This window comes from Ahaetulla prasina, chromosome 5 (assembly GCF_028640845.1).
Source record: "Ahaetulla prasina isolate Xishuangbanna chromosome 5, ASM2864084v1, whole genome shotgun sequence".
NCBI lineage: Eukaryota > Metazoa > Chordata > Lepidosauria > Squamata > Colubridae > Ahaetulla > Ahaetulla prasina.
Window position 1 is genome coordinate 26,598,959 of NC_080543.1, and position 27,306 is coordinate 26,626,264.

Genomic DNA, 27,306 nt, shown 5'->3' on the forward strand with positions numbered 1-27,306 from the left:
TTGGTGATGAGAACTATGAACTACCTGTAAGAGAAGGATATCTCTGTGGATCAACTCTTATGCCAAAACTCTTTGATTGAGCCCATTCCATTAAGAACATTAGCCAAACAAAAACGTTGCCCTAATGAATGTAGACTGAAAAGGAAGACACAAGCTATCAAAATGTGAAAGCAAATCTGGCATTTTATTCACTTTTTCTACGACTGGAAGGTAGAAGCTATGGTTCTCACGTCTCCTGAAATCATTCAACAAGTTATTTGCATCCAATAGTGGATTAAATGCAGCAAGCGAAAAAAATATATCAAATTAATGCTTTCAGATTACTTATAGTGACAAACTCTACCCATGTAGGCCCAAATATTATAAAAATCCATATATAAGTGATATTCCAGAATATGGATGCTGGTAAATAATGGAATAATACAATCATCATGCTGTTTAACTTGTTGGGAACACAAAGCCAGGAGATAAAGTTATGAATAGGTTTCCCAAACTTTCCCATGCATTTTTGTTTTTTGTCATTTTGTTTGTGACTGACCTCTGGTGGCATGAATAACAACTGCAGAATCAAATGTAAATTTAAAATATAACCTTGGGGAAAACTGTATGGGATCATTTTCCAAGATTATTTTTTTGTAATTTTAAACAATATATTTAGAATCTCATTCTTCATTTAATAGTGGTAAAATTGCCCCCCTTTCTTTCCCCCTTGTTTTTACAATAAATAGTATTTCTGGCAAGAAAAAAAAGAAAAAGACAAAACAAAACAAAAAAGAGACAAAGAATCCTGTAAAATGTTAGCTTTTAAGGTAAAACAGATACAATGGACAAAGAGCATTTTGAGGGCAAGATTACAACGACAGCCTTCTCGTTTTGGAAATTTGGTTGACATTTCAAATCTGGAGAACTGAAGGGAACCCATCCTCTGAGATGCAGTGCTTTATTTCACAAAAGATCAGATGATTGGGTGCATAATTCCAGCAGATTATTAATCATCCTACATACAAGTAAATTGGCGGTATCTATAATAATTGTGATGTCTTGATTCCACAGAAGTTCCCATTTAAGCATGTATTTACATGTGATAAGCCTCCTTAAATTACTTTGTCTCTGAATTGTTTACATAACCTTCAGGTTAATGAAAAACCCAACAACTGGAAATAAAGGGAAAGACAGTCCTAGAGAACAATATTCTCTTGGCTGTCCTTTTTTTTTTTGTAGATTTTCAAAAGCACACTTGTATGGAAAAAGATTCTAAGACCTGTGTCCCAAATATATGCAGAAGGCCCCCTATATTTGAAAAGGCTCCTGTCAGCTGTGGTTAAGTTGTATAACCATACTAAACTTATAGTTCGCTTGAATTTCTTAAAACAGCAGCCTGGTTCACACACAAATCATATATCATAGTATACAAACCGAAACAACTGGACTGTTTGTCATGATCCACTCTTCAGTTTGGGCTGAAATTGTCACCTATGACCAGTGGTGGGATTCAATTTTTTTAACAACCGGTTCTGTGTGCATGGCTTATTTTGGGGTGTGGCTAGCTGGTCATGTGACCGGGTGGGCGTGGCTGGCTGGTCATGTGACCGGGTGGGCGTGGTTGGCTGGTCATGTGACTGGGTGGGTGTGGCTATGGGCATAGAAACTACTCAGAGGGCTAAAAAAAGTCATTTTTGACCAGTCCTTGCACTTTTGACCAGTCCTCGCACTTATGACCATCCTCACATTAATGCCCATTGCAGCATTTTTAGCAACCATGTCACTAATTTCACAACTGCTTCTCTTCACCACGGTTACAAGATAGGGCGCAAAATGTAAAATGTGCAGTCGTAGGTGTGAGGACCGGTCAAAAGTGTGAGGACAGGTCAAAAATAACTTTTTCAGCCCTCTGAGAAGTCCCTATGCACAAAATGCTGCAAACAGGTATAAATGATGACCGGTCATAAGTGCGAGAACCTATCAGAAATCACTTTTTTCAGCCCTCTGGGTAGTCCCTATGTGCAAGGGACTACTCAGAGGGCTGAAAAAGTTATTTTTGACCTGTCCTCGCACTTTTGACCAGTCCTCGCACTTACAACTGTCCTCACATTTTACGTTTTGCACCCTATCTTGTAACCGTAGTGAAGAGAAGCAGTTGTGAAATGAGTGACATGGTTAAGAATGCTGCAACAGGCATAAATGTGAAAATGGTCATAAATGCGAGGTCTGTTCAAAGGTGTCAGAACCTATCAGAAATCACTTTTTTCAGCCCTCTCAGTAGTCCCTATGCACATAGGGACTACCCAGAGGACTGAAAAAAGTGATTTTTGACAGGTTCTCACACTTTTAACCAGTCCTCACACTTATGACCGGTCATCATTTATGCCTGTTGCAGCATTTTTAATAGCCATGTCACTCATGTCACAACTGCGGTGCTTCATGTGACCGGGTGGACGTGGCCAGGTGGTCATGTAACATAGCTTCTTTGCCCTAATGACAGTTTGCTGCAATGTTCATAAGTGTGAAAAACGGTCATAAGTCACTTTTTCAGTACCATGCTTGTGTAGGAATTTAACACCCACCCCCTCCTAGAAGAATGAAATATTTTAGAAAATATTTAAAAGGCAGAATATATTTCCCTGGATGAGAAATGGAGAAACATGTTTTAAAGACAAAGCAGCTTCCTGACTCCCCCCCACCTTTGTCAATGGGCCATTAAAGCCTCAACCAAGCTTACTCATTTCCCCCCACCTTTGTCAATGGGTCAGAGGTAGAAACTCATCCCCCCACCTTTGTCAATGGACCATCATTTGCAACACAATAGAACAGAAACTCACCACATGACACCTGGGAAGATTACATCAGCCAGCAAGGCTAGCTAAGACTCCCACCCCCTGGGAGTCTGACAACCAATCAGGATACTCTTCCTGTGCCCCAGAAAGTTCAAAGCTCAGAGAAAGCATAAAGCCAGGGAGCGCACAGGATCTCAGCCCTTTTCTGTTCAGGAACTCAAGCCATGTGATCCTGACCACCATTAAACCATCTTTCCAAGCAGCCTCCATGTTTCCAGTGTCTTTGTCCCCACTTGGAACTGAACCCGGATGGATATTTCTTCCAACACTTGTTAAACCAATTACCAGAACAAATCCATTCTCCCTCCCTCTTTCTCTCCATCTTTCTCCTCCCTCTTTCTCTCAATCTTTCTCTCCTTAATCTCTCCTTCTCCCTCCTTCTCTTTCTCTCCATCTTTCTCCCCCCTTTCTCTCCTTCATCTTTCTCCCCCTTCTCTCCTTCATCTCTCTTTCTGTCCATCATTTTCTGCCCCCCTCTTTCTCTCCATCACTCTTTCTCCAAATGGGGTAAGGTAGCATAAAATGACACTGTTTTCCCAATCAAGCAGTTATGTACGATTTTTTTTATTTAAAATGCATCACAGTAATTGTCAATTACACCTGCCCAGAGAGTCATCTCAGTTCTTCCACAATTGTTGTGGCTGAATTTATAACCTGGCCTCTAAGTTAACTCAGTTTCTGAACAATAAATCGACTGGGTTCACGCCACATTCTGAGCCCCCCAAAAACTACTTGCATCCAGTTACAACTCCAAGCTGGAGAACGCTAAAGGGGCTGTGTGTTAGCGGGAGAGAAATATGAGCAAGGAATCAAATAGTTCGGGTGGGGGTGTTAAGAAGAAACAAAGATAAGGGAAAAGAAAGAAAACTCATGTTGCCGGAGGGAGCAGAAGCACCAGCTGTTTGGGAAGAATGGAAGGAAAGAAATGCAGGAGAAGGGTGGGAGGGCTACGATGGGGACGGAGATAAAGAGACCGCAGTGAGTGATGGGTGGCTGAAGCCAGAAGTCGTTGCAAAAAGGGATGCTGCCTAAGGAGCTGGTGACGCCGCAGGGCCCAGGAGAAGGGGTGGGGGGAGAACGGGAAAAGTGGGGGAGGGCAGGAGGACGAGGGGCTGGGTAGGAGGGAGAGAGAAATAGCGAAAGGGGGGCTTCGAAAGAAGGGGGGCGAGGAGAGGGGCGATGAAGGGTAAAAGAAAAGGGAGGGCTTGGTTCAGGATGGGCGCAGGGAAGGGAAGAAGCGCTGGTGGAGGAGTGCGAGGGTCTTCTCCTTCTATGCCCACCACCCCCTCCTTCCTCCCTTCCCCCGATCTATGCACCACCCCTCCTTCCTCCCCATCTATGCAGCTCTGCCCTCCCGATCCAAGCCCCAGGTGGCTGCTGGCTGAAGCCTGCCTACATCCAAGCGTCTCGCTGGCCAGCCCATTGAAGCACCTCGCTGGTCAGCGAGACGCTTGGATGCAAGCAGGCTTCGGCCAGCAGCTGCCTGGGGCTCGGATTGGGAGGGCAGAGCTGCATAGATGGGGGGGCAGCTGCTTCAAAAGGAGGGGGTGAGGAGAGGGGTGACGAACGGTAGAAGAAAAGGGAAGGCTTGGCTCAGGATGGGCGCGGGGAAGGGAAGAAGCGCTGGTGGCTGGTGGAGGAGTGCGAGGGGCTTCACTCCTTCTATGCCCACTACTTCATTCAAAGAATGAAGAAGGAATGGAGGCTTGACGGTTAGCAAAAATCCTTTATTAACAACAAACTAACAGCGAGTAAAAATAGGGCAATATTCCCGAACAAACCAACTTCACACACAGCTGCTACTTATATAGCAGCTATCACCTGTTGGCCAATGATGGCCACTCATTTATAAGCCAATAGGCCACACTGCACTCCTCCCCCCATGGATGGCACATGCATAATCCTGCAAGTATGCAGGGTGCCGACGCAATCGTCCCGATCGACGCAGTTCAGGGCTTCCAGCAGGTTGAACAGAAGGAGGTAGCTCTGGAACCGCAGGAACAACCGGGACCGATGAAGGCGATACCGCAGGAGGGCTGGAAGGCGGCACTGCAGGAGGACTGGAGGGCGGCACCCCAGAAGGGCTAGCCGACGGAGGTGTTGAACCATCCGATAAAGTAGCCATCGGAAACTTTGGTTGTAGTGAGACATCGAAATTGCCAACCGGCTGAAGAGTAGGAACCGAAAGTAATCCATCAGGAGTCCTGCCAGGCGAATCTTGGGGAATTGCAGGGGCAATAAATTTACATCCCCGAATCTGGTCCACATGACGCCACCAAATCCGCCCATCCTCGAGCTCCACCCTATAAGAACGAGGCCCCGTCACTTGGACAATTCGGCCTGGCAACCACAAGGGATAACCCCCATGGTTCTGGACAAAAAACTGTTCCCCCTCAGTAAAGGTCCTGATACGGCTAGTCGAGGCCAATGGGGTATCAGAGACATAATTGGGATGTAATCTGTCTAGGGTCGTTCGCAGGCGCCGGCCCATAAGAAGCTCGGCTGGGCTGCGATTGGTCATCGGACATGGGGTAGTATGTTGCGCCAAGAGATATTTTGTTAATTTCTCCTGCCATGTTCCCGATCCAAACCGGGTCAGGGCATCCTTAACAGACCGGACAGCTTGTTCAGCCCGGCCATTACTGGCCGGATGGTAGGGCGCAACCTGGGCATGCCTAATGCCCAAACTAGCCATGAACATCTGAAAAACGGCCGAGGTGAACTGTGGCCCGTTATCTGAAACTACGACATCAGGCAAACCGTGGGTGGCAAACAATTTGCTCAGCGCCCGTTTAATAGCCTCAGACGTGGTTGATGCCATAAGAACTGCCTCCACCCAATTAGAGTAAGCATCAACCACTATCAGAAAATTGTGCCCATGGACCGGGCCAGCCAGGTCGATATGAACCCGGGACCAAGGGCTTCCAGGGACCTCCCACCTCGTAGGCATGGCCGCAGGCGGCACAGCCCGGGACAATTGGCAACTCCGGCAATTCTCTACCCATTCTGAGATGGCCTGATCCACTTTAGGCCACCAAACATAACTGCGGCCTAAAGCTTTCATCCTGGCAATGCCCGGATGACCTTCGTGTAGGTATTGCAATACAGAGGCGCGTAAGGGATGAGGGACCACTACCCGACTGCCCCACAGTAAACAGCCCCTCAAGACAGACAGCTCACATTGCCTAGTCTTGTAGGGTTGGAACTCCCCCGGCAGGCCACCCCCGTCGTACCCAATCCAGAACCTGTGCCAGAATAGGGTCACGCTTGGAATGATATGCAATATCATCCGCAGTCATCAAGGCAGGAAGCTCATCCACACAAAAAATGGAAGAGGCAGGGGCTGGGTCCTCGACCCCCAAAGGGGAGGACAACGGCTAAGGCCATCTGCATTGGAAAGCTCTTTCCCAGGGCGATAGATCAACCGATAATTGTACGCTGCCAAAAAAATAGACCACCTTAACAGGCGAGGAGACATGATCTGAGGGGTCTGTTTGTCACCAGCCAACAACCCCAAAAGAGGCTTATGATCAGTGAACAATTGAAAAAAACGGCCAGAAATGTAATCATGAAACCGTTTAACGGCAGCTACAATGGCCAGAGCCTCCTTATCTAGTTGACTATAATTCCTCCCTGCCGACGACAGAGTCCGAGAAAAATAAGCAATTGGAGCCTCAGATCCATTTGGTAGGAGGCGGCTCAGAACAGCCCCTACGCCATATGGAGAGGCATCACAAGCTAAAGTAAGGGGGACACTGTCGCTATATTGGACCAACGCGCATCCGAGGTAAGGAGAGCCTTGACAGCAGCAAAAGCAGAGGCCTGGGCTTTGCCCCATGACCAAGGAGTCCTACCATCGAGTAACCTATGAAGAGGCTCCGCCACAGAAGCCTTATGGGGCAGGAACACGCTATAAAAGTTAAGGAGGCCCAAGAACGACTGCAAGTCTGCTTTGCAGGTAGGAGTAGGGGCATTTTTTATCGCCTCCACCTTTGACGGGGTTGGATGCAACCCATCAGCATCAATTAGGAACCCCAGGAACTCAACCCTAGGCACCCCGAATGTACACTTAGACTTTTTAAGCTTAAGGCCCGTCTGTTGGAAACGGGTAAGAACCTGTCGCAGGCGGCTAAGGAGGGCATCCTGGCTGGTGGCAGAGACCAACACATCATCGAAATATGGAACGACTCCAGGTATGCCCTGCAAGAGCCGCTCCATAAGACTCTGAAACAACCCAGGGGCCACACTGATCCCAAACTGCAGGCAGCGGCATTTAAAAGCGCCCCTGTGAGTGACAATGGTTTGTGCAGCCGCCATGGCATCATCCACAGGAAGCTGTTGATAAGCTTGTGCCATATCTAACTTAGCAAAGATAGACCCCTGGCCCAAAGAGTGGAGAAGGTGTTGGACTACAGGAACTGGATAAGGGTGTGCCTGCAAAGCACGGTTCAATGTGCATTTAAAATCACCACAGATGCGTACCGAACCATCCGGCTTAATGGGGGTGACAACAGGAGTCTCCCACTTAGAGTGGTCGGTGGGCTCCAGCACCCCTTGCGCAATCAACTTATCCAGTTCCTTGTCCACCTTTGGACGCAGCGCAAAAGGCACCCGTCGAGGCTTAAGCCTAATAGGAGGCACCTGGGGATCAAGGTTTAGAGATATAGGGTTACCCTTATATTGACCCAGGGAATCAGCAAATACCTCAGCAAACTCAGACATCAGAGCCTCGAACCCATCTGTGGTGGTAGAATGAATGCCGGTGATGTTAAGGCCCAATGCTGAGAACCAATCCAACCCCAATAAGCTGGGTAGGTCACCCTTAACTACAAGCAATGGGAGGCGACCGGAGAAAACACCTTTCTCCACCCAAGAATGGGAATATCATTTCCCTGATAATCCTTCAGTCTGGTAGTACAGGCAGTCAACCGACTTTCAGTGAAGCTTGGAGCTATCTTCTGTAAGGTGTTCCAGGCAATAATAGATTTAGAAGAGCCTGTGTCCACCTCCATTTTACAGGGCACCCCCTCCAACTTGATAGTAAGAAAAATTTTCTTGTTGGAGCCAGTCGAAGCCTGGCTGATCGACACTGCAGGGTTGGTGTTTCCTCGGTTCACGGTGAAGCAATCATCTTGGGACACGGAAGGACCTCTCTGGAACCGTCGAGCTGGACGAGGACCTGATGAAATATTGTCCAGTGGGGTAGAACGATGTCCCCGTTTGCCACATTTGCGGCAAACTGCAGTTTTGAAACGACACGACGAGCGAGGGTGATTCTCTCCGCATCCCAGGCACGGCGCCGTCTGTGGTTTCCGCTCTGGTGGCCGCTTGGCTCCCGGGGCTACTCGGAGGCGACCCACCTCGTCTTCCTCACCCTCGAAATCCTCTGAGAGAACATCGTCATGGTGAATGGAAGCAGAGTGGGCCACCGTATGCGTGGCCGGAACCCTATGCATCTCCGCCAATGACTTCTCTGACATTTCATAGGCACGTGCCTCATCCAAGGCAGACTGGAGGGTAATGTCCGTTCTAGATAAAAGACGGCGTTGCAATCGCAAACTCCTCACGCCGCACACCAGCTGCTCAAGAAGGGAGTCATCCAAGTTAGGGAACTCACACTCTATAGCAGCGGTCCGGAGAGACGCCATATACAAGTTGATGGACTCCCCGTCCTTTTGGACCCTCTGGCGAAAGGCAAACCGTCTGGAAATGCGCGAAGGAGCTGGCGCATAATGAGCTCGCAATGTGCCCATCAAGGTGGCCCAAGGCACCACAGAAACTGATTGAGGAGCCAACAGAGCTCTGGCCATTGCAAACATTTGTGGGCCACAGGCATTCAGGAAATGGGCGCGTTTCCTATCTCCTGAGAGCTCGGTGAAATCGTTGGCTAGGAGATAACAGTCAAAACGCTCAACATACGCATCCCACGTCTCATAGGGAGCGGAAGAGATCTTAGCCGCCATGGAGCAATGTGGATTGACAAGGATAGAGGATAAATAAACTCCCCTACCGTAACCAGTACTCAACCGTCGCCTCAGGGATCCCACCTTCGTCGCCAGTGCTTCATTCAAAGAATGAAGAAGGAATGGAGGCTTGACGGTTAGCAAAAATCCTTTATTAACAACAAACTAACAGCGAGTAAAAATAGGGCAATATTCCCGAACAAACCAACTTCACACACAGCTGCTACTTATATAGCAGCTATCACCTGTTGGCCAATGATGGCCACTCATTTATAAGCCAATAGGCCACGATTCTCTAGCCTCATACGCTGCACCCCCCCCTCCTCCCTCCCTCCCTCCCTTCCCTCGCTCCCTCTGCGGCCTGCATTCCTCTCCGCTTCCCACACACCCCTTTTGCACCCAGATCGAGACAGAATTAGCAGGCCGCGCCTCAGGCAGGTGCCGGCTCCCCCTCCTCCTCCCGCCCTGCCCCCATCACCACCACCGGCCTTCCCTTCCCTTCCCGAAGCCGGGGTCTCCCCGGGCTGGGCCATAACCGAGTCAGCTCATCCCCGTCACGCCGAGGCTGGGTCCGCCATGTAAGGAGACGAAGCGGAACACATCTTGACAGGCGAAGGGGGCAGGGAATCGGCGGCGGCGGGAAGGAGGGAGCGCGAACGGCTGCGCATGCGCCCGGTGGCACCGAAAGCTATGGGGAGAGAGGAGGTGGGGGGTTTACCGTGCTGAGGGCTCACAGCCTAGTGGAGTGTAGAAGCTGCAGCAGCTCCCTGCTTGTCATGGTGATGGAAGTGGCTGCTAAATTGTGGAGGGGAAATTGAATGGAAAAAGCTGGGATGAAGATGCCCCTCCCCACCATTACTTACCGGTATTTGTCGGTGGCCGCGTGGCGCTTGGATCGGATGGGCTGTGAGGCCACCATCCAAGGGTCTCTCTAGCCAGCGATTAAAGCGCCTTGCTGGCCATGTGGCCAGCGAGGCGCTTTAATCGCTGGCTAGAGAGACGCCTGGATGGAGGCCTGCTTCGGTCGACGGCCTCGCAGCCCACCCGATCCAAGTGCCACGCGGCCGCCGACAGACACTGGTAAGTAATGGTGGGGAGGGGAGGGGCAAGGGGCGGGGCAAACCGGCAATTTAACGAATGGTTCGGCCGAATCGGCTAGAACCAGTAGAATCCCACCACTGCCTATGACCTTCCGAGTGGGAAGTTCAGAATCTCCCGGGGCTATTCACTGTTGCTGGGGGATCCCAATTTAGGCTGCTATATGGATAGTCAGATAGTAATGAATGGAGGTAGGAAGGGCCTCAAATCAGTAGAGTACCTAGCATGTGTGAGATCAGAAATGGGTCATTTTTTAACACCCCCACTCCTTTGCTCTGCAAACCAGTTTGGTGCAGTGGTTAAGGCCGTGATGGCGAACCTATGGCATGCATGCCAAAGATGACACGCAGTCCCCTCTCTGATGGCCACAAGCTGTCACCCCAGTTCAGTTCCACTGCACATGCGTGCATGCCTCCTGCCGACCAGCTGGTCTTCGGCTCTTTGCCATGCATGTGCGGGGGCAGGGCGCATATGGGGGCACACATGCATGGGAGGGGGCATATGAGGGACATGCACATGTGCAGGGGCGGGGTGCATGTGGGGGGCCATGCATACATGCATGGGGGCAGAGCGCATGCACGGGGGGCGCATGTGCATTGCATTCTGGGTGTTTGGGTGCGCATGCGCACATTTGTGCACATGCACACTTTGGCCACTCGGTCCAGAAAAGGTTAGCCATCACTGGGTTAAAGCATCAGACTAGAAACCAAGAGACTGAGTTATTTTTTTTTAAGAAAATTACAAGGTAATTTTTAGAAAGATAAAAACTAACACAAAGTAATATTTAAGATAGGGGAAAAAAACTAAAGAAAGAGAGAACAAAGCTACACTCGCCAATAACCATTAACCTCCACTAATGGTGTGAAGGTGTAACCTGTCTCATTTTGACCAGGAAGAAGTGTGATAGTGCTGCCACAATAGCCCAGTCTTTTAGGCTGTATCTCAGGAACTCCAAAACTGATGTGCCACAGATGAAGGAATTTCATGATGACATCTGTAAGGATCAAAAACCAACATCTGCAGAAGACCAATTCAAAGTAAAGATATTGTTTTCAATTACAACTCTCTCTCAGATAAAACGTAGATCTGCAAGCATGGGCTTCTACAGGAAGACAAGGGGAGACAAGTGACATTCTGTGGGCAGTAACATCACAATGCAATCACGGTGACTAATGTACTTGGATGGTTTTTAGCAAAACTGGCCCATAGCTAACCACTGGTTTCCTTAACAAGTGTAGCATTTCCTTAATAACCATGGCGGTTGGTATACAGTTGCAGTAGTCACTAAATAACCACTGCAAAAAAGGTTATAAAGTCAAGTCTATCACATGGGTGACCTGATTTACAACTATCACAATTGTGATGGGTTAAATTAGAGTTGTGACTCTTCATTATATCGTAGTTGTAACTCAAAGATTACATATATCAAAACTCTCGATCCGATATTTTCTCAGTCAAAGGAAAAGGGCAAAGTGGGAAAGGTGAAAGAAAAAGAGGACAATTATTCTTACAAATCTAATACATTAAAAAGTTGGTTCATACATCAGCTAAATTATATATAATGTGAGAGTGAAGGTTCTTTCTGCGAGCTTGTGGGTTGGTTTCCAAACGTTTTATTACCAGGCTAGGTAACATCTTCAGTGGAGTTTAGGGGATGTCAGTTTAATAATGTCTGTTTCTCTCTCTCTCTCTCTCTCTCTCTCTTTTTTTTTTCTTTCTCTCTCTCTGTCTGTCTGTCTCTCTCTCTCTCTGTCCCTCTCTCTCTCATTTTGTCTATCTCTCTATCTTCCGGAGGCAGGTGAGGTCAAAAATGGAATGTGTGGATGCCCAGGGAGGCCTCGGTGCTCCTTGTTTTTGGCCTGCAAAGTGCTACTGGAGGCGGGGGGAGGCAAAAAAACAGTCATGTTTTTGCCTCCTGGGTTGTCTGTGTGCCCCTTTTTCAAATGTTGGCCTTACCTTCCAGTTCCAGCCCGTGGGGCTCGCGAAGGTAAGTCCTGCACTCGGCCAAAGGATGGGGGCCAGCAGGTGAGTGGGGCGATGTAGGCGGGGCAGGCTCATGGTCCTGTGTGGGCCAGATTAATGGTTTCAGGGGTCCATATGCGTGCGTCCTGAGGGCTGTAGTGTTGTGTCTCGCCCAATCTCACCACAGCCGGGGCCTTCTTATCTACTTCCGAACACGGAGGAATGTTCTAGTATGCCTCCCGGCCCCAGCCCTGGCTCCATGCCCAGACAGGCTGAAGAGGAGGAAATATCTCCAGCCCCCAGCTCTGGCTCCATGCCCAGGCAAACGGAGCAACTAGACCCCTCCCCCTCCTCCACAGCATGTGAGCCTGAGGGAGGTCTATTGCCAACAGCTGCCGACTGGAGTGACCCTCGCGTCAGAAGACTTGATAGGCGGAGGCAACAGAAGGAAGGGAGGGGTAGGCCTGGATAAGTGCTGAGTCATGGAGCCACACCCCATGGCCTATATAAAGGATCTGCTTTCTGGCATTCTCTGAGTCAGGCAAAGTCTAAACATATCTTGCTGAAGTCACTTTCTGGTCTCCTGCCTGCCCTGAGGACTTTACTAGGACTTTGGCAGAGCTGCAGAGGCACGTCTGATTCGGATTTCCCTGACCCGGCCGTCAGCGGAGGAGTGGGACACGACATGTAGTTTGAGGACCCCAGCTGTAGATGGTCCAGTTTTTAAAAATATTTGAAGTGATTTACTTTCCCACTGAAAAAAATGTGATTTCAGCTCTCATTATCATCACTATTTATTTATTTATTTATTTATTTATTTATTTATTTATTTATTTATTTTGTCACAACAGTATATATAAGCATAAGCATGAAGTAACTATATAGTATATAAGCATATATATGAGTATAAAAATGAAATAACTATATAAATTGGATATAATGAAAGGAAACAGTAGGATAGGAATGGTAGGCACGTTTGTGCTCTTATGAACGCCCCTTAAAGACCTCTTAGGAATGTGGTGAGGTCAACAGTAGACAGTTTTTGGTTAAAGCTTTGGGGATTTTGAGTAGATACCACAGAGTCTGGTAGTGTGTTCCAAGTATTAATAACCCTGTTACTGAAGTCATATTTTCTGCAATCAAGATTGAAGCAGTTAACATTAAGCTCATGTTTGCTCTTGTATTGTTGTGATTGAAGCTGAAGTAATCCTCAACAGGAAGGACTTTGCAATAGATGATTCTATGAGTTAAACATAGGTCCTGTCGGAGGCGACGGAGTTCTAAGTTTTCTAAACCCAAGATTTCAAGTCTGATGGTATAAGGTATTTTGTTATATTCAGAGGAGTGGACAACTCTTCTGGTAAAATATTTCTGGACACGTTCAATTGTATTGATGTCTGAAATGTGGTATGGGTTCCAGACAGGCGAGTTGTATTCAAGTATTGGTCTAGCAAATGTTTTATAAGCTCTGGTTAGTAGTGTAGTGTTTCTGGAGAAGAAGCTACATAAGATTAGGTTAACAACTCTTAATGCCTTTTTTGCAATGTAGTTGCAGTGGGCTTTGGCACTTAGGTCATTGGATATGAAGACTCCAAGGTATTTGACTGGGTGGGGGTCATCTGTAAGGTAATGTCCGTTGAGTTTGTATTTAATGTTTAGATTCTTTTTTCCAATGTGTAAGATAGAGCATTTGCTGGTTGAGATTTGGAGTTACCAGGTTTTAGACTATTCTGACACAAAGTCAAGGTCTTTTTGAAGAGTAGCTGTATTATTGGTAGTGTTAAATAGTTTGACATCGTCAGCAAAGAGAACACAATTACTTATAATATGGTCACAGAGATCATTAATGTATAATATGAAGAGTGTTGGTCCAAGAACACTGCCTTGGGGAACTCCGCTATTGACAGGAACAGGATTTGATAGGGCACTGCCTATTTTGACCACTTGTTGTCTGTTTGACAGGAAAGCTGTTATCCAATTGTGGAGGGGTCCGGAGATGCTGTAGGATTTTAGTTTTAGGAGAAGTTTGTCGTGTACCAGTGAGTCAAAAGCTTTACAGAAGTCTATGTATATTGCATCTATTGTTTTGCCTTGATCAAGATTAGTAGTCCATATGTTTTTGCAGTGAAGTCGTAAGTTACATGATAATTTTTTTCTGAAACCAATTGTTTATTAGAGAGTAGATTGTTTGTTTCTAGGTGGAGGGTAATGGATTGGTTGATGATAGATTCCATAACTTTACGGGTGACACAGCATAGAGAGATAGGTCTGTAATTTTCAACTAAGCTGGGGTCTCCTTTTTTGAAGACAGGGATGACTGTGGCTAGTGACCAAAGTTTGGGAAGGGAACTGGTCGTAAAGGCTTTTTCAAAGATTATGCTTAGCTTAGGGGTTCTGCTATATTAGTGGAAAGCTTTTTTAAGAAGTATGCACATAGTCCATCAGGTCCTATAGATAGGGATGGTTTCAGTTTGCGAAGAGCTTTTTCAACATTTTCTTCAGTGAAATCTATATGTGTTAAGTCGTTTTTGGTGCAGTTGGGAAATTTCGGGTATGAGCCATTGCTGTTGACAAAAACTGAGCCGAAGAATTTGTTAAAGAGGTTTGCTTTAACTGTTTCATCATTATTTTCTTTGCCGTTAGGTTCTTTTAGTGGTGGGATGGATCTCGAGTCATTAAGTTTGTTATTCACAAAATTATAAAAAGTACGATTAGAATTTGTGTGCAGAAGGTCTTCTTCACCTTGCTTGGTGTGGTAATTTGTGCATTCAATTTTTATTTGGTTGCATATATCTCTGTAGCGGTTTTTGAAATTAGCTACATAACCCTTTTTGTTTTTTCTCCAAAAGGATTTTTTTTTTTGGATTGGAGCTTTTTTATTGATATGGGTAATTTGTTTTTCCTGATTTTGGTGATGGTTTTTGGTACGTAGAGTTTAATGACTATTGACTTTGAGTAGGAAAACTTTGTAGTGGTCTTCAGCAGTGATAAACCAGAAACTCTGGTTTCTCTCAGATCATACCATTCAAAATATTCACCTTCCATTCTGAAGCATAATTGTTTGATTTGTTTAATCTTTGAATTGGTCCATAAGAAGTTAATTTTGTGTCATCTGACATTCTTTACGATGCCTTTTGTCCTGAGAGTAATTTCATGTGTCTGTTCTCAGCTCTTCCCACATTACTTAAGCAAGCTGTTTTCTTCAAGATTTCAAAGCACAAATCTGGAATGGTTTATGAAATTCCCCTGTGCAAAACCTCTTCTTGAAAGTTTATGTTGGCTTTCACAACAATTCAGTCTGCGATGAAGATGAAATCTTTCTATAGTTATAGTCATGTTTGCTTCTTTGAAATATAAAGAGATGATTGTCCCAAAGGTGCTTTTTCAAAAGGCAACCGGACTTTGTTTTTCCTTGACAACATTTCACTTCTCATCTAAGAAGCTTCTTCAGTTCTGACTTCAGAACTGGATGAGCGAGAATCTCCATAGACCTAAAGAGATGATTCTACAGTAAATTAACCTTCTTGGTCACCTGTTTAAAACATATCTTTGCTTTTGTGGCCTTGATAGCTGTATTTTATAACTTTTATAACTCAGTAATGATTTATATCCTTGATTCATTTATTCTCACCTTTCAAACAGGTCCTGCTTTCTGAAATCTTTCGCCGTGTGTCCCTGGCTCAAGGAATCAGTGTAGCTTCATGACATCACAATGCGCTGTCTTTGACTTCACAGTCCTTTTTAAACATTTAACTCCTGCTTATAATGTTCATCAGCTTGGTGATCTCCAGATGTGTCAGAACCAGTAACCATAAACTATTGCAATCCCAGCAAGCATTCTGTACATTCTGGGAATTATAATTCCCACATCTGGAGGACACCAGATTATGAAAGACTTAATTAGCCTACTAAGCTTTCCCACATACATATCTATCATATATTACTTTTTGGATAAGCAACATTACCCACAAGAGATAGAAAAGGAATATGAAATAATACCAAATAATACCAAATCATGGGATAAAAGTATACCAGTACTTAATGCTTAAAAGGTAGCACTTCTACTTTTCTTGTACTTATGAAGTTACGACACAGTCTTCTGTGATTGAAAACTGAGCCCAAATCAGCAATAAAATGCTACAGTAAAATAAAAGGTATAATCTTGCCTATACATAATTTCAGGTGCTTCACTCCAATGCTCCATTATTGCACATTGTTATGTTCCATTCCTCTCTTTAATAGTTAACATTCTATGGACATGGCACCTGCTTATCTTCAATGGGTAGTTTGGGGAATTTCACTTCTTGGAATTCTTTTCCTCTATTATTTTTTTTTTGGCACTTCTATAATCTTTACAGTTTTCCAAAGTGCTGATGATCCTTTTTCATGAATAATTCTAGTTTAATTTCCTAAGTAATAGCTCTGGGAAAAATAGTTTTCATACCAGACCTATATTATTTGTGTTATCTTAGCTGTTTCCAGTCTTCGGTTTCCTTTTCCTTTATGTACTGCCTATATTTAGACATATTTTAATTACACCAAGGCATCTACAATGAAACTGCAATGCAAAATAAAATTCTTAATTATATATCTCTGAATGTTTTAGCAAAACTGGAAGAGCGCATGCTTTGTGGGCCAGAGTCCTCCCTCTTGCTTCATACAAGAATCCGAATTAAAGGATCTCTTTACTGCCCATCATTTGCATGAACATATTCAGCATAGGAAAGTCCACCAGTTTGCTCATTCAGAGCTGCTGACGTACTGCTTCTATTAGGAATATATAAATAAATAGTACTTTCCCTCCCCAACGTAGAAGTCTTATATTTCCTGTGGTGTCAATGTATTATATCTGCATTTTATATTGGGAAGACAAAAGACACTTGATGGCGTTCTGATCACACTGTTGCTTACAATCACTTTATTGAAAGAAAGAAAGAAAAAAGAACATGGAAATTACGCATTTTCTTTTTTTTTAAATAGTTTTATTAAACATTTTTTTAAAACAAAAAGAAATGTCAACACTTTTTTCTTTTCAACAGTTTTGCATCAGTAACCAATACTTATACATTTTTTCTCCCTGATCCTAATGTATCTTCTATACATATATTTTTAATATTAATTATTTTATTTACATATATACATAGATGTAAAGGTGTACACAATTTCCTTTCAGCAATTTTTGTTTCCTCCTATTTGTTCTTATATTTCTACTCCTATTTCAACCATTATTTAGTCTTTCCTTGTGTTGTGGTCCGCCAGCAGCCTGCGGAGCTGGCAATGGAGTCAGACAACGTTGAGGCTGAGGAAGAGCGTGGGCCAGTCCTGGAGGCTGGGGAAGGCCCGGATGAGGGCTCTGCGTCAGAGGCTGAGGTGGGGCCAGGGCTATCGGGGAGTGAGGTGTAGACTCTAGAGCCTCCAGAGACTGATAATAGTGAGGCAGAGGAACAGGAGGAGCCTGTTCCTAATGCACGCATGAGAAGAACTGCCAGAAGGCAAGAGCAGCTCAAGCAAAGAGGACGACTCGGGAGTAGGGCCAAGAGATGATTGGCCACTCCCATAAGGCTTAAAACAGACCAGCAACGGCGTTTGGGCTTTGCCCAAACAACATGATAGCTTCGTCTTCTTGCATTTATTTTTGTATCGGTGTCTTCTGAATGTTTGCCAAGAAAGGCCTTTGGCGGTTTGCCTAATTGGACCAAGGTTTGTGATAGGGCTGAGGAATTTGTGTTGGGAGGAAATTGCTTTAATTTAGTTGAACTACGCTGGGAATGAAGTAATTCTCAGCTGTTCGAATAAAGTTTGTTTGTTTTTTCACTGACTGAGTTTCCTACTACCTACTTGGGCCTGGGTCACAACACCTTGTCTTTTTTCTTTTTCCTCCAACCATTTATACCATTTCTCCCATAGGCAAGTCATTAAATTCATTCAGGTTAACAGACACTCTAAAAAGATTAATGATGTCACAGCATCAGTGAAAAGAAGATAAATTGTCTACCACAAGATGGAGCTTTTATCATGATTCTGCTGAAGTGTGGCCACCCAAGTATAATAAAGGGATTCCAGCATTATCTTCAAACTCTAGAACCAAAATGGTTGCAGTCTCAGCTCAGGTTTCTTGCACCTTTATTGTCACATGACTTTTTATGCATGGCAATCTTCCTTAAACTGATTATCTCCAGAGATATCTCTACACAGTGCCACTATAAGAAGGTTTTGCCCACTGTAGAAGCTATCCTGATATATGAGCTTTAACTCTCAGAATCCTCAGAAAAGGCTGTGATATTAAATGGATAATAAAATAAAATTTTTATTATAGACTACATAATATGAGAGACTGAATTGATCATGACATGATGAGCAGTAGAGGCAAATATCCATGTCCCATGGATATGCTGACAGGCAGATAGACAGAAAGGGGAATCTTGACAAAGTTTCTTCTCAATGTTTTATTGAATTGAAAAGAATTAAGCATTAATCATGTTTATAGCTAGTATTAATGGATGGGAATTACACAGTTGGAAAGTAAGAACGACTTGTTGGGCGAGTAGTAAAGTCTATCCCCAAGTGTTCTAGATCAAGGCAGAGGTGGGTTTCAGCAGGTTCTGACCAGTTCTGGAGAATCGGTAGCAGAAATTTTGAGTAGTTCAGAGAACCGGTAAATACCATCTCTGACTGGTCCTTCCCCCATCTATTCTCTGCCTCCCGAGTCCCAGCTGATCAGGAGGAAATGGAGATTTTGCAGTAACTATCCCCTGGAGTGGGGTGGGAATGGAGATTGTACAGTATCATTCCCTTGCCATGCCCACCAAGCCATGCCACGCCCACCAAGCCACACCCACAGAACCGGTAGTAAAAAAATTTGAAACCCACCACTGGATCAAGGGTGTCAAACTCGCTGCGTCACGTTGCCATCACATGACATTTTGCTACGTTTTACTTTTTCCCATTTGTGGAGCTGGGGTGGGCGTGGCCTGTGTGTGACACATCCGGCCCATGGGCCATCAGTTTGACACCTCTGTAGATGATCACAAATCTGAAGTAAGGACTTGTTCCTGCCAGCCCTTCAAGGTACAATAGATCAAACTAGGAATCCAATGTCATCTAGATCAATACTACCTTTAAGATAAAACTACAGTAAAAGAATCTTGAAAATCTGGATGTGCTTCTTCCTTCCTTTTATCTTCATGCAAATTTGGGAGGGGTTGATCTGAGACTTTTACTCAGATTATATTCCTACCCTGGTCTCAGTCTGCTTTTATCTGACAGTCATCTTGGTAGCTGCTCTTTCTCCTACTCCTGACGGCCATTTCCTCTTCGCTCTTAGATTCATTTTGGATTATCTTTTTACTTTTGGTAATGAATTGTCACATCCATATTTAATGACATGCATAGCATGAATGCTACAGGGAAGAACTATAACTGCAGGCCACTGATATACCATTCTACACTCTGTATAAACAGGAAGAGACAATCTTTGCTCTCAGCAGAACAGTCTACACAGTATTAAAAATGAAAATTGACAGATAACACAAATCTAAGGGGAGGGAAAGCATTACTATGTATTATTGCACATTTTGGTGGCTTTTATTTCTAGAAAGCCAAAATCAGTCACAATAGGTTTTCCTACTTGAGCTAGCTAAAAGTGAATTCATGCTTGTATTAATTATGATCAATATGTCTACATTTGGGAAGAATAGATCTGTGTAGAATGAAAGAGCAATGAAATATGACATAAATCTCCAAAACAAGTTACCAGTTTGCATTTGTGATTGTGAAGGAACAAGATTAAACTGCTGTTTTAAGTACTACAACTTTCCAAACAATACATTTGATTGGAGTAAAATCAGAATTTCATCTCTACAATACAAAATGCCTCCTAATCCTAGAACAGGGGTGTCAAATTCAAGGCCCTAGGGCTGGGCAGAGTGCTTAGTTCTGGCCCATGGGGCCACCATGGAAATAGCGAAGGACTGGCCCACAGTGCCTCTGCCAGCAAAAACGGAGCTTAGGAGGGCCGCATGCTAATTGCACTTACATAGAACTTTGGAAAGGGTTAACCTAAAAAAAAACCCATAAATTTATTAATTGCATTGACCTGAACAGAGAAGCAATTATTGGAAGCAATGTGACATGGAGTAATAATTTATTTCTGAGATATAGTACTAATAAATTGTCACTCATATTGGAGTCAACCTATCAGCAAAATTTAAAAGTTTTCGTTAGGTCCAAATTAAGATTCTGGTTTGCTCTTTTTTGGAGAAGTTAGTAAAGGTATTCTTGCCACTTGCCAATTTGGCGGCATGACAAAGAATTAAGAACGCAACAAAATGGGCAATGGGCAATGGTCCATTTATCTCTGTAGAAATTAGATTTGGAACATGAAGTTGCATGCCCTGTTCACTCAAGTGGATAGAACAAGTCAAGGAATGGATTCCTGATTGTAAGAACTCTTTGATATCTATAGGACAGGGCAACATGAAAGAGCTGAAAGAAAGCAACTAGATGATAAAGATTCCTGTATTAAGTGTAACCAAGTCAACATTAATTTATTTCATAATCATAATTTCTAACCTAATTCTTACCACTTGTAAAAATACAAGTTTAAGTATTTAAGTATTAAGTAAGTATTAAGCTTCTGGTGGCTCAACAGACTAAGCAGTCTGTTATTAACACAGCTGCTTGCAATTACTGCAAGTTGAAGTACCACCAGGTTGACTCAGCCTTCCATCCTTTATAAGGTAGGTAAAATGAGGACCCAGATTGTTGGGGGCAATAAAAGTTGACTTTCTATATAATATACAAATGGATGAAGACTATTGCTTAACACAATGTAAGCCGCCCTGAGTCTTCGGAGAAGGGCGGGATATAAATTCAAATTTAAAAAAAAAGTGAAAGACTACCTGTAATGCCTGAAAAGGGATGTTTTTCAGAAGAGATTTTATAAATGAAATTTTTCAGAAAATTTACTTTCAATTTACCTCTCAGTCAGTAGTGGTATTCTATCTGGTTCGGCCAAACCAGTAGCAGCGGCTGCACCCATCCACCCTGATGTCATCACATCCCATTTACTGATGTTTTTGATGCTCTGCTCATGCACGGAAAGCCATGCGCATGCACGGAGGTGGCGCATGCAAGTGGAGCTAGCACGCGCGCTCACATTTGCAAACCAGTAGCGAAGGTAAGTGAATACTACCCCTGCTCTCAGTTATAAATTCCCTCTTACTCTAAGGTTCAACGTGACTTATTTCTTTCTAAAATCTATCCTGTCTGAGCATCAAAACCATAAATCCTTTTTTCTATTTTATGCAAAAAGTCCATAAGGAGTTTCCAGTCAGTAATAAACATAGACATTGTCTTTTCTCAAAGAAGTCAATTTGCCCATCTCAGCAAGTTCCATCAACTTCACCCAACCATGCCTGCATGTTGGGTAATATTGAATCTTTCCATCTTCATGCATACGATGATCTTTTACAATTGTTGTAAAGAAGATTGGAAGCCTCTCCTTTGTACATCTTTCTTTTACCTTTTTCCTCTTTCTTGTACTTTTAGCTTTCTTTTGGATTTCTTTCTTTCTATGTATGTAATGTTCCGGTATCCTATTTATTTATAATGTATAATGTAGGCTCTATTCCTTAGCCATGTAGCATACCAACAAACCAAAATTTAATTTATTAGTGGTATAATGAAACTAGACAATATTTCCCACCAGCAATCTGTAGCATGGCCCAACCATTGCTGTGGTAATATAAAGCCTTCTTCATTTTAATATATTATCACAGTTACAGTTAGATTATGCTATAAATGCTACCGAATACCTCTCACCGACCCGTGCGCTCTCACAGAGAGGGACTCCTCAGGGTGCCGTCAGCTAGGCAGTGTCGTCTGGCGACGCCCAGGGGAAGGGCCTTCTCTGTGGGGGCTCCCACCCTCTGGAACGAACTCCCCCCAGGACTCCGTCAACTTCCGGACCTCCGAACCTTCCGTCGCGAGCTCAAGACGCATTTATTCATCTGTGCAGGACTGGCTTAGATTTTAAATTCATAGATTTTAAATTTATAGGGGTTTTAAATTTGGTTTTAAGATTTATATTTATATTTTTAATATTTGGCATTAGAATAAGTTTTTTAATAGTTATTTTAATTGTATACAAATGTTTTATGTGCCTGTGAACCGCCCTGAGTCCTTCGGGAGATAGGGAGGTATATAAATTTGAATAATAAATAAATAAATAAATAAATTGCTAAAGCAGAAATTCTCCTACAATGAGACTCAACCCTAACAAGACCTCTATTAGTCTTTCTGGAAAACTATTTCCACTGGAGGAGAGAAATAAGAAATAAGCAACGGCAACTTAGCAGCTGTTTGCAAACAATGCTAGATTTATCAGCAGCCCTTAACATCATCACACCATACATAACATCTGGAGGGTACTAAGTAAGGAAAGTCTGCTTTCGATATAGGTGAAAAAACTGGAGCAAAATAACTAAAAAAATATTAAAAACTAGCTTCCTGTTGGTAAGGAATCTTTCTATTAAGATAAAACATTGAATATCAAGTTCAAACGCTCACATTATTCAGTTAGTCACAGGGCACCTTGCTTCAATTAAAATAGGATTACTCAATCATAACTGGCCTGCATATGTATCTGAAGCTTTTTTTCCCCATTAGTTCTGGATTTATTCAGCTTTTTTCTACCAGAAATCAATTAAAGAAGTATTTTATGCAATGCCAAAATGGGTTCTCCAACAAGGGAAAATTCAAGATATTCTAGACGTCAATTTCCATAATCTCACGTTGATTGAATTTTATTTAAGTCTAACATAGTTGTTTGTGAAGATTAATCTAAACCAAGTCACCTGGGTGGTAATATTTTCTAACCCCAGGTATCACAGGAATGTCAAACTCGATTTCATTGAGAGCCGCATCAGGGTTGTGTTTGACCTTGAGGGGCTTGGGTGAGGTGGCCAGGGTGGGCATGGCCAGCTTGACATCACTTGTGTCAGGAGTGCCTGTGGCCTAAGCACCCTGCCAGCAAAAATGGGATCCAGAGCTCCATTTTCAGCTGGGATGGCCTCTTGCAACCTCTGCCAGCAAAAACGGAATTCAGGAGGGCCACGTATAGCCCTCCCAAGATCCATTTTTGCTGGCAGAGGCACCACGGGCCAGTCCTTCACTTTTTCCAGGGCTGCCCCACTGGCCAGATCTAAGTACCCTGCAGGCCGAATCTGGCCCGTGGGCCTTGAGTTTGACACCCCTGCTGTATAGTTTTGCATGATGGTTAAAATGTTTCCTTAAACTGAAGCATAATCTCATGAGATGCCAGCATTTTATGCTAAAATCTCACAATCTATAATCTCATGGATCTCAAAATTTACTTTCTTTTTGGAGGAAAAGAGCTAACTTTTTCTTAACCACAGTGAACTTATCTTCATTTTTAAATTGGGCAGGGGATAGATTATTCACACTGTTATGTCCTGCACCGGCAGTGGCGGCCCCTAGTGGTGGAGATGGTTTCTTGTTCTGTTCTGATTGGCTCCCGTTTTTGGAGCTGAATAGAAAGAGGGCTGTCAAAGCAGGCCTGGTCTGCTGGTTGTTGCTGGTCTCTGTGAGTTAAAATAAACGTTATGTGTGAACATCTGTGGAGCCTCAATTATTACGGAACCCACAGAATATAATACTGGCGACGAGGACTGAGGAAAGTATGTGAGTTGCTGAGCTGCTGAGCGAGCCAAAGTGTGAATTTCTCCTCAGAGCTATTCAGATCCCTGGCCTACAGAGCAAACCATGGCATCGCCTCAGAACTTTGTGCCTTTTAACCCAGTGACCGAATCGTGGGAGGCATTTGTAGCCCGTTTTGAATGCTTTCTTATTGCCAATGAATATACAAACCTATATAGTGAAAGGAAGTGTGCTTATTTCCTGGGTTTCTGTGGGGCAGAAATGTTCGAGACAGCCATGACATTGATGGCCCCCCAGTCAATTCATGCAGGGACTTGGGATGACTTCATGGCTAAATTAAAAAGATATTACGCCCTGACACCCTCCAGAATCGCCCGGCGGCAGCTGTTTTACCATAGGGATCAGGCTGAGGGGGAATCGATAAACCAGTATGTAGCCGCTTTACGTAAAGTGGCGCGCCATTGCGAATTTGTTGATCTGGATGATTACCTTTTGGACCGGCTCGTCAGCGGTGTCCGGGATGAACGCCTCAAGCGGCGTCTCATCGCTAAGCAGGACCTCACATTTCAGATGGCATTAGATGAGGCATGTGCCTCAGAGCTGGCCACCCTCTCATTAGCTGATATGCCTCGAGGGCAGAGCCCACAGATAGCAAAAGGAGCAACAATTCATTTCAACAAAGCTGATCCACTATATGAGGAGGAGGAGGAGGAAGACGCTGTCCATCGCCTTAAAGAGGTTAAGAAACCAAATACTCATGCGGGAGATAGCCTCCCTCTGACTGGCTGTTGTGGGGGTGGGGAAAACCATAGGCGAGCCGCCTGTAATTTCAAAGACGCAATTTGCCGCCGTTGCGGCCGACGGGGCCATATTGCCCGGGTTTGCCGATCGGTCCAGCCTGAGAGGGTTCCACAAAAGGGTCCGTCAGCCAGCCTTTCTCTTGGAAGACGACCTCACCTGAGATCCAGGAGGCCGCAGGATGACTGCTATGCCATTTTCCGTGATGAGATGCGAGGAACAAGGATCAGGTGGCGATCTGAGGAACCGATCCAGCAGAAAATCCAATTTCCGTCCTGATCGAAGGCGGCCATGTGATGGAAGTTGATACCGGATCTGCAACTTCCATAGTCTCCTGGAGCACGATAAAGCGTCTGGTGCCTACTATTGCTAAGAAGCGTCTGAAGCCTTGTGCGCTGTTATTAAAAGACTATCAGGGACGGCCAATTCCCATTGTGGGTAGTGGGAAATTCCAGGTACAATTCAAGAAATTTGTAGGCCGCCTATCACTGGTAGTTGTAGATGGCTCATTGCCTAATCTTCTGGGGCTTAATTGGTTCGAAGCCCTGGGTTTGACTATTCAGGGTGTTAACTCGATTGGAGCTAGTCAGCTGGATACACTGGTCAGGGAATTTCCCACTGTGTTCGATGGCCAGTTGGGAAAATATACCGGAATGCCTGTTTCATTTAACTTAGACCCTAGGGTGGTGCCGCAGATTAAAACCGCGGGTGCCATTTGCCCTGAAGCCTAGGGTGGATGCAGAATTGGACAAACTCATTGCCCAGGGCATTTTAGAACCAGTATATTATGCCCAATGGGAGACCCCCATTGTGACTCCCATTAAGGCGGATGGTTCAATCCGCATCTGCGCGGACTATAGGGCAACCATTAATCGAGCATTACAAGCCCATGCATATCCAGTGCCAGTGGTGCAGCATCTGCTGCACTCCTTGGGGCAAGGATCCATTTTCGCGAGGCTTGACTTAGCACAGGCATACCAACAATTGCCTGTGGATGAGTCCACAGCAGCAGCACAGACGATTGTCACTCACCGAGGGGCGTTCAAGTGTCGCCGCCTCCAATTTGGCGTCAGTGTGGCCCCAGGGTTGTTCCAATGCCTCATGGAACGCCTACTCCACGGAATACCCGGGGTGGTGCCGTATTTCGATGACGTGTTGGTTTCGGCAGCAAGCACTCCGGAACTGATGTCCAGACTACACCAGGTGCTAGTTAAGTTCAGGGATGTGGGGCTCAAAGTTAAGAAAAGCAAGTGTGTAGTTGCTGTGCCCCAGGTAGAATTCCTAGGGTTCCTAGTGGATAGGTCGGGTTTACACCCCACTACGGCCAAGACCAAGGCAATCCTTGATGCGCCGACACCCCGCAACAAGTCAGAGTTACAGGCATTCCTGGGGCTCTTAAACTTTTACGCAATCTTTCTGCCACACAAGGCTTCGGTTGCAGAGCCTCTCCACCGCCTGTTGGATAGCAGGTCCCCGTGGGTTTGGAATGCGAATGCTGCTGCTGCTTTCCAGGCTGTCAAGCAACTCTTGGTGTCTAACGCAGTTCTTACACAGTTCAACGAAAACCTGCCGCTTGTCCTCTCCTGCGATGCGTCTCAGTATGGGGTTGGCGCTGTGTTGAGTCATCGGCTACCCAACGGGTCGGAAGCCCCGATTGCATTCTTTTCTCGAACCTTGGCTGCCGCGGAACGCAACTACTCACAGTTGGATAAAGAAGCATTGGCGTTGGTTGCGGGGGTCAAGCGGTTCCATGAGTATCTCTACGGTCGCCCGTTTGAACTTGTTACAGATCACAAGCCGCTGTTGGGGATTTTGGCTGGGGATAGACAGACTCCGCAAGTACTATCACCAAGAATGACCAGATGGTCGGTGTTCCTGGCAGCTTATTCCTATTCCCTGGTCTATAGGCCTGGGAAACATTTGGGCCATGCTGACGCGCTGAGCCGTTGCCCATTGATGACCAAGGTGGAAGACCCGGCTCCAGCGTCCCATGTTTTTCTGATTGACGGTTCCGCCTTTCCCGTTACTGCTTGTGACATTGCTAGAATGTCTGGCTTGGACAGAGTCATCTCAAAAGTTCTTGATTGGGTTCTCCGTGGATGGCCCCAGGGTCCTGTCAGCCCTGAATTGCAGCCTTATAAGCGAAGGCAGCACGAGCTCTCTACCCAACAGGGTTGCCTCCTCTGGTGCATAGGGTTGTAGTTCCGCCCCCCCTCCGACAGTCCATTCTAGGGACACTTCACCGGGGTCACCCGGGCATTGTTAGGATGAAGGCCCTGGGTAGGAGCTACCTGTGGTGGCCAGGACTAGATAAAGACATAGAGGCCTGTGTGTCGGCCTGTCACCGGTGTCAGGAGACAAGACCGCTGCCGCCTAAGTCTCCCCCTAGAGAGTGGGAGGAGCCTAGGGGTCCTTGGTCCCGCATCCATATAGATTTTGCGGGCCGTACCAGGGCAAGTATTCTTAGTGGTCGTCGATGCTTTCTCAAGTGGGTGGAAATCGCACTAATGCATTCCACCACTTCAGAAGCCGTCATTAGAACTTTCGACGGTTGTTTGTAACCCATGGGTTACCCGACCTTGTGGTCTCGGACAACGGGCCACAGCTAACGTCCGCCCACTTTGAGTCATTCTTAGCGGGCCTAGGAATACGCCATGCTCTCATTTCCCGTTTCATCCGCCAGTAATGGCCGGGCAGAACGAGCAGTCCGGTCAGTGAAAGAGGCATTGGCCAGGTCGGGCCCAGGGGGCTGGCAGGAGAGGTTGGATGAGTACCTCCTGGGGCAGCATTCCACACCGTGCCCACTTACGAATAAGAGCCCAGCAGAGTTACTCATGGGCAGGCGTTTGAGGACCACACTTGATAGATTGCACCCCCAATACTCACCTAGTCAGCCATTGGACTCCATGGGGGCAAACAGGAGATTTGATTTGGGGAGGCGGTGTATGCCGAATTACAGCGGCCACCCCTAT